A 12,362-nucleotide genomic window follows, 5' to 3' on the forward strand; every position below is an offset into this window, starting at 1 on the left:
GACTTTTAAATTGCGACTGTCAAAAAATAAACGTGCCAAAAAATACTTATATTTGGGTTGATATCGACACAGAGCAAGTGAGTGATTAATTTAATGCACGATTCAAAACTCGCATGCCGTGAAAATATAGCGATAAAGATATGAGGATGTTTTGAACCGTGGGGAAAGGCGTAGGTTCCCATCGTAAATAAAAAGGGATTTTAATAGTTATAACTACCGAAAAAAACTATTAAAATCCTTTTATATTTACGATGAAATCGGCATAACTAGCGTCAAAAAGTAATGTATTTAAATGCCCGGGATTCGCGTAAAAAATATTAGGACGTTCGAAACCTTGTTGAAATGTGTAGCAATAATAATTGCCAAAATAACGATTCATAAATAATTTGATTTGCGATAAAATCGTCACAAATAAACCACTTCAAAAAATGGTTAGCTCAATGAGTGAATCGTTACTAGCAATTCACAATAATGTCGTGCTAAAAATATCGCGATTTTGAAAACTAGCAATAACTGCCGAAAAAATGATCAAAAGTCATTTAGATTTACGATGCTGTTTACTCAATTAAAGCGTCTCATAACTTTCAAAACGTTCGAACATATTTCGATTTCATAAAAAAAAAAAAAAATATCGAGATTTCAGAAACTACGTGAAAATGGGTAGCAATAATTATCGAAAAGTCATTGAATTTTCGACGAAATCACCACACACGAAGAGGGTCAATAATAATGTCGAATTAAAATATTGGGATTTACAAAACTTATGCGTATATCCGTAGCATTAACCATTGAGAAACTACATTGGTTGAGATTTTGTGCATCAAAAATTTGATTGCGCAATATTATTTTATTTTAAATTCGTCGTAGAACATCCGACCCAGTTTTTTGGGTTCACGACTACTAATCTTCAACTCCTAATTTCGAACCAATCCAGAAGACAAGGAAACTCCTGGATCAGTACCCCCAGAGGTATGATTTGTTATGGGAACATGAAGGATTTTGTGACTCGACAGATTTAATGTACATCAGTAACCATTGTAGGCTGGGATCGAACCCAAGAACTCTTTGAAATGGGCCCAGTGCCCTACCAACCAGGCTATCCCAGCCTGATTGCGCAGTTTAAAATTTCCGAACTTTTCTTTATTTTTTAAAATTGCTAATTTTTAAAATTATGTTTAGGTTGCTGCCGCAGGCTATACATACGGCTGTACAGGTCGTATGCTGTGCCCCTCTACTTAAAACAATTAAAAATAATTTTTTTTAAATGATTTGGTCAGACATTTGCTCAATATATCCTTCAATTATGTTTATTTTTAAAGATCAAGTGCCATTGCCTGGATTACATTTGTCCGGTATACCATTACAATGCACGTAAAGTAACTACATAGCCCCGTTTGGGCAATACTTTCAAAATTAAAAAAAACTGAAATATTTATAATTTCAACGCTCAATAAATATAAATTTATGAAGAGTTTTTAAGCAGCAATAAAAAAATACATTGCCAAAAAAGTATTATGTTTCCCCAATTGTGACAATTTTCTTTTGAAATAAATTGAAAAGTATGCATTAAAGTTTGCTTGTGTGATTATTTAACAAATGAAGATTTCTTTTAACTGAATGAGACATTTCTTCTTATCCTACCACAAACACCACATTCAATTCTCCTATTTTAGGCAAAGCATAGAAATTATATAAAATGTGGTGTTATTTTCATTGAACTATGCTTACATTACATTCATTAAGACACAAAAAAATTTCATGCATGAATTTTTTTTTAAGAAATAGAATGGGGCGTATAGGCACCCATTCACCAAAACAATGAACAAACCATTTAGCTGAATGCTTGTTTTTTATGAATTTTTTTTATTTTACTTACTGACTTGCAACTTTAATCCATCATAAAAACATAATGATAAATCTCAAATGGAATAATTATGCATTTTCAAAAAATTTCATTTGTCATTTAACGTTTTAAGTTAAAAGAAAACTTCAATAGCATAAAAAATTTTCTCAGCAGAAAGTGTTCACTCCAATTGAATTATTGTTAGTTTTTGGGTGTCTTAACAGCCTTTGACAATTGCAGAAAAATAAAATTTGTGAAAAAAATACCCCACAATGTTAATAAAAAAATATTTATTGAAATGGCGCGTATGCTCAACTTTGGCCGAAAATGGGTTAAAATGAAGTGAATCTAAAATTAGACCACACGAAATTTTAGATAAGAGTAAAAACAAAATTAAGACGATTAAAAGTGATAAAAAAATTGAAAAGCGAATTAAGGCAAATAAGAAGGACTGCGTTAGACTTTAGAATGAACTGGCCCTTAGTAATTAAAACTTTTTTACCAATAAAATAGGTCCCTATCAAATATAATATTAAACTTCCACTTTAAGATATACACGAAAAGTGAATAATTTATGATAAATATAAAAATACCGTTGTTTTTGAATCAGTAATAATTTCATAAGATATTGAAACTGAAATATCTAGATTAGTTGTAATATTAATGAAGGGATTCATATTAATCAAGGGATTCATATTAATCAGATTCATATTAATCAAATGCTTCATATTCATCAGATTCATATTAAGATAATTTTATTTCAGTCTGGGCAAATATGAATTTCAAAATGCCGTTTAAAAGCAAAAGTAGAATAATTTATATCTTTCTTTTCAGCACTAGTCACTTTATATTTTAGTTAACTAATCACTTATGCTTTCTTGGGCGCTTTCTGAGAACAGCTTTATTTAAATAAAGGACTTAAAACTTCTAACACTGGATTAAATGAATCAAAACTCCGACCCAAATCGGCTCAGATACGACCTATAATAACGAGAAATATATGAACAAAGTGCTTTATTATTATTATTTTTTTTATAATTATAATATACTTCCGATATTATTATGTTATAAAAGGATACGAATTCCACTTTTGTATGCATCAAAATTACTAAGTATAACAATGAATAATTAGTATAACAATGAATTAGTATAGTTATGTGGTGACTAGTGCACGCTAAATCTGTTGGGTGACAAAGTCCTCCATGTTCCGTTAACAAATTATGCCTTTGAGGATTGGAGATTGATCGTTCTCTAGTTCAGGTCAAAATTACGTTCTGTTGATGATTGATTGAATGGATGTATGTATGAATGGGTTCGCTCTATAAGTGGGTGTGACGTATGGGTGTGGCAGTTGTCGAATTCTTGGCCATAGATGCCGAAACTGGAGAACAAGATCACACCCCCAGTGCCTTAATGACTACGACAATAACAAAAATAATAGTTATCTATAAAAATGAAATTGAAATGCCTGCTCTATGGTAAATAATGGCTACATGATAAATAATGCTATATGATAAATAATGGCTGCCATATGCTATATCTAATGCCACTTACCAATGTCAGCAAGCCTGCTTAGTGTAACTAAGCTAATGCAAGGAAGAAGTGCTTCAGTGACGCCATCTCTGGCCAGAACTGTGAATTCAATGACACACACGTCACAGCCTATTACAGGGCGGACACATTCATATATCCACTTATTCATCCACAGATCATAATTTCAAGCTGAACCCGAGAACAATCAATCTCTAATTCAGTACCCCAGAGGTATGATTTGTTTTGTGAACATAGAACACTTTGTGACCCGACAGAATTAACGTGCACCACTCACCATTTACTACACGGGGAGTTTTCGGTCGGCGGTGATAGAACTCACGACCTCTTGGACATGGACCCAACGCATTATTTACCAGGCTATACAGGCCCTACTTAAAATTCCAAATCTTACATATTTCTATTTCCTATTTGGGACCAAACCTTTTTGTGAAAAAAATTTCAAAAAAGTTCTTATAGATACTATAGATATTTCTTATGTATAAACCAGTTTACTTATAATGCAAAATGATATAAAATTGTAATTTTTGAATAAAATGTAATGAATGAATTGTAAGGCATAAAATTTTTGCATCGTTAAAAAAAATGCAATTTAAAATGACGAAATGCAAAATTTAGGAAAATCATTCGAATTCCTGAGAATTTTTTTAAAATGCATAAGTCGTATTGTTTGAAAAAGTCTTATGTTTAAAAATTAAGGGAATCTGTCGAACGCTTACATTACATTCATTAGGATATCTTAATTATATTTTATTTAAGAAATAAAATGGTGCGTATAGACACTATACACCAAACCAATGAACGAACCATTTGTTGAACGCTTGTTTTCTTATGAATTTTTTTATTTTTTAATATTTTTTCATTTACTGATTTGCAACTTTAATCCATCATAAAATCATAATAATTTATCTCAAAAGTAATAATTAGACATTTTCAAAAAATTTCATTTGTCAATAACCATTTTATGTTTAAAAAAACTTTAATAGTTTAAAAATTTCCCAACAGTAAGAGTTCACTCCAATTGAATTACAATTAATTTTTGGGGTTCTTAAGAATCCTTGATAATATCAGAAAAATAAAATTAGTGAGAAATATACGTCATAGTGATAATAAAAAATATTTATTAAAACGGTGCGTTTGCACAACTTTGGCAGAAAATGGGTAAAAATTAATTGAATATAAGTGTAGACCACACGAAACTTTAGGGAAAAGTAAAAACAAAACTAAGAGGATTAAAAGTGATAAAAAAATTTAAAAGCGAATTAAGGCAAATAAGAAGAATTGCGCTAGAATTTGCAATGAACGGGTCCTTAGTACTTAAAACTTTAGAGGTATTTTTTAAAACAAATTTGGATTTTTGACGTCCAAAATATGGGGGTAGTAGTACACTGCTCCTAATAATTTCACAGGGGAACAATAAAAACTTAAGACTCATTAATATAGATTCACTTCTTAGCATAATTCGATAAATCACGATAATATTTTTAAGCATATTGCACATTTTCGCACATAAATATAAAACGAATTTATCCGTAAATAATTGCATGTAAAGAATAATTTCAAGTATTTTTTATCTTATTATTTAATAGCAGTTTAAAAACGTTCGAATAGCAAGGTATACTGATTTTCACATAATTTTGAAGTATTTAATTTTAAATGTTAGAATACAAAATTTAAGAAATTTCAACGAAGCATTTTTAAAGATTGGATTTTGCAGAAACTATTCAACAGATTTTATTCCATTTTTTTTTTCATTTGAAATTACTTTAAAATAAAGTAAATTTGTAAAATGATTTGCGTACTTTAAAACTCAAAATTTATTAATTATTTTAAAATAAATTTAGAAAAAAAATAACTTTTATAAAAACATTTATAAAAGCTTAAAATAGATTTCTCTTATTAATTTTAAGACAGAGTCACACAAAGAGACATAAGTATTTAAGAATCCAATTGAAAGATTATTTTCTGAAGTTAATAGGTAATATTTTTTTAGAAATATACGCATTGAGATAACTCCCGAAATTCATCATAGTCTAAATGTTTTTGAACAAATCATTATTTCTAAATTTTTCTACTTTAATGACTTTTGATTAAATTTCAGAAATTTCAGTTAAATAGTGGGAGCAATATAAAATACATTTTTTTAAATACATAAATACATAGCTTTCTTATTACTGTAAAGCCATGAATGAGAAATGCAGAAACATCCAAAGTTAGCTGTTACATCCCCGAAATTCCTCTTAATCTAAAGGTTTTGGAACAATACTAGAGTTTTAAAAGTGGAAGTAGAACAATTTATGTCTTCCTTTTCAGCGCTAGTCAATTTATATTTTAGTTAACTAATCAATTATGCTTTCTTAGGCTCTTTCTGAGAACAGCTCCATCTAAATAAAGTTTTTTAAACTTCTAACACGGGATCAAATGAATAAAAATTGTGTAAGAAATCAGCTCAGATATGACTCATAATAACGTGAAAAATATGAACAATGTTTATTATTATTATTTTTTGGTTTATTATCATAATACTTCCGATATTATTCGATAAAAAAAGATACGAATTCTACTTTTTGTATGTATAAACATTACTAAGTATTAAAAATTTATTTATTAATTCAGAATATATATTCTATTTTTTTAATTTTCAAGTCATTAGTATAACAACGAATTTGTATAGTTATATGATGACCAGTGCACGTTAAATATGTCGTATCGCAAAGTCCTTCCAGTTCCTATAACAAATTATGCCTCAAGGGTACTGGATTGGATATTGATCGTTCTGTGGTTCAGATCAAAATTACTGTATGTGAATGAATGAATGAATGAATGTATGAATAGGTCCGCTCCATAAACGGGTGTGACGTATGGATGGGGTAGAAGTTGAATTCGTGGCCGCTGATGACTCTTTCTCTCAATACTCGATCTAGGGGCTCCCTCGTCTTCTGGATTGGGTTCAAAATTACAAGACTAAGGAGTTGAATATTAGTAGTCGTAAGCTCATAAAATTTGGTCGGCTGTTCAACGACTGTTATAAATTAAAATATAGTTATGTAGGAACGAAACGAAATTGAAATCGCTGCTTATATAATAAATATATTTCTATTTATGAGGTCAAGCGGGTTTCCTTTATTAGTTTAAAGTATGTCGATCTTTTGAAATTAGTTTATTATTAGTCTTAGTGTCGCTTGAATTTAATTCATAGTTGATTTTCAAATCCCATTAAATTAGTATTGTTTTAGATTAATTGCAAACCTATGCGTTATTAAAATAAATCATGTTTTGCTCTTAGTTGGTGTTTTCCATTTATGGTGCAAATATAGTTATTTAAATCATGTTATATATCATATAATAAATAGTAAATAAACTATTTTCTGTTAAATATTTCTTTTCTGCATTTCCAATATTAATTTAGAATTATCATTCAATAATTAAGTCTAAAATTAAGATTCCGTTATTCCTTATCAAATGGCCGGTATCAATTAAGAAAATATCAGACAAGCGCGCGTTAGAATCGATTTAAGTTTAATGTTGCTAAAATACAAAATTGATTTCTTTTTATGTAAAAAACTGTGAATATTAAATGTTGCAAAATCTTGGATAGCCGTGGTGGTTGAGGGGATAGAGCGCTCACCCTCATATGAAGTGGCTGGTTGAATTCTGCACCCGGCTTGCACCGACAGCAGTGCTAACGTAAAAATATCCTTAGTGGTAGACGGATAATGGGTTCAAGGGATCTTGAAAGGCTTTCGTTTTTTTCCGCTCCATGTTCCGCAAATGCGGGTTAGTTTCATCGAGAAGTATTCCACGAAGGCGAATTTCTCCCTATACATGATCCAGGAGTTTAAAAAAATTACAAATTTTGTAGAATATGCATAAAAAAATAACCATAAAGAAGTATTGCTTCTGGGTTTTTTTAAAAGCATTTTTTAAAATTTGTATTAAATAATTTGTTTTGATACTTTTACTTCATTCAAGTTATTTTGGTATTGAACTAAATTGGTAAAATATTTTTGAAACGAGTGTGATATACTAATAGCCTATTTTACGGTGCATTTCGTATATTGATTGGTAAATGAAATATTTTCTATCAAATGTCAATTTATTTTAAGTTATTGGAATTGATTTACAATAAACATATAGTTGATAAATTCCGCTTAAACAATATTAGTAACAATCATGTAAGCATTAAAAATTATTCAACCGGAAAAAATCTTTCAAAAACCATGTTTCAAATTTGTTTCCATAATTTTAGAAATTTTGCAAAATCAAATTCAATGATATATTCTTTGTGGATAAACCAGCGAATTTCAAAACAAAATTTGCAATTTTAACAATATTTAAATTTTGAAAAAGGAAAATTTAAAAATCATACTTTATTTTAATTCTACAAGACGTAGTATTTTTTTCAAGTCACTCTTCAAATTCTTTAAACTATCTATGATATAAACACAGCAAAATTGCTATTCTATCTTTATATTTATTCAAAAAAAAATTTCGCGTGAATTTTATTTCGCAAAATGCAATTTGCTAACATATTTTAGCTAATAATAGCATGAAATTTATAAATACAACTTTCTTTTTCAGTTTACTGCCCGAATAGATTCAATATTATACATAAGAAAAGTTTATTATAAAAAACAATAAGTATTCATTTCTTGGCAGTGTTTTAGTGGGAAAGGTTTCAAAAAATAAAAAAAAATATCTCTGCAAAAATATATAAATAAAGGGTTAATAATTATTTGCATCTCCAGTAAAAAACTTAAAATTCTGTTGTTGTTTCTAATGCCACCTGACAATACCAGCAAGCCTGCTTGGTGAAACTAGCGAATTTAAGGCAAAAGTGCGTTTCTTGTGCTTCAGTGGCGCCATCTATGGCCAAAAATGCTAATTCAGTCACGCGTACGTCGCAGTTCATTTACACGGCGGACACATTCATATATTCAATTATTCATTCACAGATCGTGATTTTAACCTGAAACTGAGAACGATCAATCTTTAATTCAGTACCCCAGAGATATGATTTGTTTTGTGAACATAGATGACTGTGTGACCCGGCAGGTTTAACGTGCACCATTCATCATTTATTACACGTGGAGTCTTCGGTCAGCGATGATCGAACTTATGATCACTTGGACATGGGTCCATCACCATAACAAGCAGGCTATCCTGGCAGTACTTAATATTCTATACCTTAAATACTTCCATTTCCCATTTGGAATCAATCCTTTATGTGAAGAAAATTTTAAAAAAATTTCTTATGCATGTTTAGATATTTCTTATGTATGAACCAGTTTACTTATAGTGCAAAACAACGTAACAAAATTGTAATTTTTGAATAGAAAATATTAATTCTCAAACCAAGTGCCCTTCTGTGTTTGCATTATATCAAAAAGGTAACACAGTTTTGTCAAAAACAAGAATAGAATAAAAGACCTCTGTAAACAGCATCACTTTACCGTAAGACAAGTTTCGGTTTGGCATAATCCGTTTATCAATTGAAAATTAGATAGCGATATTAAAAAAGCAACAGATATTAGAAAATTTAAATTTTTGGACAAAACACTTAAAGATTTCAAAATTGATAAGAATGAGAATTTTAATCTTACCTGTATTTAGTTGTACTACGTTATACAGCTCATATCACATCATAGCTCTTTTCTATAAGAAAAATTGTTGCTGTAGTAAAACCATAGTTAAAAAATAACAGCAGTCTAAATAGTACAATTAAAAATTCAGGGTATGCTACTACTACCTATGGGGGTTGGAAAAGATTGGGTTCCGTCTCCAGACATCATGTTTTTCAAATTCCAATACCAAGATATTATAACGAGCATACTATGAATTTAAATTATAACTTTACAAGCTCAATGAGTGACAATTTAATGGAAAAACCACATCGTTTTTCTGCTGCTTTTATAACCTTTTTAGAGATAATATTCTCCCTTTCGGGTTTTCATACTCAAAATATCATATTTAGGTAATCGCTTTTATCAGTGTACCAAATTCATCGTGAAATCCATTACTGTTTGAAATTTATTTTGTCAGCTAGTTTTTTTCAGCCAGGATTAAGTTTCGACATTTTGATGTGATGTTAGTACCAGTTGCCTCTTCTCACATCACGTTACGTAAATCTATATAGTTTAAATAATTTTCAGACCATGTTTGCATGGTATTTAAAACTCAAATATTTTCAATATATTACGACATTCTGAAACGTACTAAAACATTTTAGCGGCTCTGAGAGAAACATTGAGGCATTTTATCATGGTTAATAAAAATCAGAATTTGCTTAACAAAGTATAAATTAAACAAAAGTCTTTTTTTTAATTCCAATTATATTTTTTCATTTTTTTTAAAGGTTTTCACATTTAGCGATCAGAGAACGCTGACAAAATGTAAAAGTAACTTTCAATATTATTTAACAATGGTACTGCAACTAAAACTCTTAATAGTATTACCAATAAAAAAATTATTATTTATTCATTGCAAACTAATTATGGAATATATAAGTTTAATCAGTTATTTTTTTTTTGAATCAAACTCAAAGCAATAATGAATGGCAAAGACAGAGAACCAACTTGTCGAATGAAAAGTAAATTAATTTAGAAGAGAAAACATTTTTAAATAAAAACTCTTCTTGGTAGAACAAGTCTTTATTCCTTATTTACAAGTAGATAACTACACATTTAATAAATTTTAAAATTACTTTTATTTAAATAAATATAGATAAAATTAAATGGGCATAAAATAATGAAATATATTTATTGCTGAAGAAATATATTTCTTGCCGAAGAAATATATTTCTTGCCGAAGAAATATATTTAGTGCTAATTAAACATCAAATTATTTTATACACTGCATTGAGTACTTTATGAAAATTATATATGATATGAATAATGAAAATTTATAATTTAAAAGTTACATTAGCTACTTTTAAGCTCAGAAGAAAATATTGTTTCTTAATTTATTTACTTATTCCTTTGATGTACTCGCCACTCTCACCAGTTTTAACCAGTTTCTCACTAATATTTTCATTCCTGCAAGCTTGGCGAGAAAAAGTTTCATTTTATTTTATAACCATCGTTGAACAGCCGACCCAATTTTGGGTTTACGACAACTAATGTTCAACTCTGTGGCCCTGCAATTTCGAACATAATCCAGAAGACAAGGGAGCTCCTGGATCAAGTAGTGGGAGAAATTTGTACTTTTCGACGGAACTAATCCACATTTACGTTTCATGGAGAGGAAGACCACGAGAACCTTCTACTGCCAGCCTGGCAGCAGGGGGACTCTAACTCATGATCCATCAGCCCTGTGGCCGGTGCAAGCCGGATACGGAATTCGTATTGCCCAGCCGTGGCTGGGATTCGAAACCGGTTCACCTTACGTTTTATCCCCAGAGCCATTGCGGCTCATTAATAAAGATTTTAAAGAAAAGGTAACCCCTGATAAACATCATCAGTCTAAGGGAAATTAATAACTGGCACTTACCTTCGTCGCATAACGAACGCAAAATGTTTAAGTTTGTTAAAAATGTTTATTCCTCTGATAAAGTTACACTAATATTTTGAATAAATTGTTCTGAGAAAGTTTAACCTTTTATATTCTCTCCAGTGGTGACCGCGTTCATCGCATCACGCTAAAAGCAACCTTCTTGGAAAAATAATTAGATTATACTACGTGAGTTATTGGATTGCATACTACGTGGCGACGATTCAAGTTTGTTTTTAAGGTCATTCGTTTGGTTTAATTATGCAATTTTTTCCCCTTAGAAATTCTTTTTTCGTTGTTAGTATTAATTTTAATATAAATTTAATTCTAAAATGAAAATACGCGTCAAAATTGCGTTAGTGCGTGAATTCGTTTAATTTGTTTAAACTTGTTATTAAAGTTGAACATGGCAAGCGGCATTGAACAGAATCTTACTGAATCTCTATTTGCAAGTATACTTTTTAAACTAAACTTTTTAAACTTTTAACTTTAACTAACTTTTTTAACTTTTTTTAAAACTAAACTTTAAACTTTTTTTTGGTTCACAGACTCTGAAAATAAACAAATTCGCAAACTTCTTTCTGCATTGCAGTTAGGGGACGACAAAAACCGTCACAAATGCAAACGCTTGCAGGCACAGAACGCCAATAAATAAAAAATAAAAAACGGACAACCCTGAATAATTTTTGATAATAATGTAATAATTGATCTTAATAGTTATAGTAATAAACATAGTAGAGTTTTAATAGTAATTGATCTTCACATTCTGGAACTCAATCTTGATGATTCGAGGGGGTGACCTCAAACATGCTAATTAATAAGTGCAGACGATATTTTAAATTACTAAATCGGACACAAATACGTACTGAATAAACATACTTTTTCCCCGACGGAATTGAATTTCTGATCCCCGAAATATAGGAGGCCCATAGCTTGGTCAGGAGAACACTCCAAGGTATGGACCAATTAATGTTAATTTTACTTGTTGCGGATTTCACTATACATACGGAAACGAATTTCATAATTGTATTTAAAGAAAATTTCAGTTAGCTTAAAAAGTTTTCGAGATATAGCGAAATACGCTAAAAGTAAAAAGACCATTAAGGGGTTCAAACTTTGGAGCCCTTCCCTGACCAAATTATTGGGACCATATGACAAAAATTGCGTCTATATTTTGGGGGTCAGAAATCTGAATCCGTCGTTAACAAGGTATGTTTATTCATTGAAAGTACGTTTTTTGTATCTGATTTCGTAACTAAAAATATCGTCTGCACTTACTAAATACCATTTTTGATGTCACCTCATCGAACCATGAAGATTGAGTGCTAGAACGTGAAAATCCGATCATTAGATCAAAAGTTATTCAGGGTGGTCTTTTTTTTTGTGCACTGTACATCTTTAAATGAACATTTTTCGAAAACCTTACGGCTACAACGTTTGCCAGCAGAAATACAATACCAACAAATCTTTCCGTTAGCTT

The 12,362-nt window shown here is 30.0% G+C and overlaps 1 long non-coding RNA gene across 1 annotated transcript in view; it reads right to left on the bottom strand.

Moving 5' to 3' along the window:
* LOC147802059 (uncharacterized) overlaps positions 1-12,362 on the bottom strand; it is a 93,753-nt gene that overhangs the window by 54,067 nt on the left and 27,324 nt on the right. Inside the window, exon 3 of the long non-coding RNA XR_015430239.1 lies at positions 8,998-9,049. This is a non-coding gene — a long non-coding RNA (uncharacterized LOC147802059). The remainder of the gene's footprint in view (positions 1-8,997; positions 9,050-12,362) is intronic.

This window comes from Parasteatoda tepidariorum, chromosome 11 (assembly GCF_982258835.1).
Source record: "Parasteatoda tepidariorum strain Cologne lab strain chromosome 11, Ptep-v5.0, whole genome shotgun sequence".
Classification (NCBI taxonomy): Eukaryota; Metazoa; Arthropoda; class Arachnida; order Araneae; family Theridiidae; genus Parasteatoda; species Parasteatoda tepidariorum.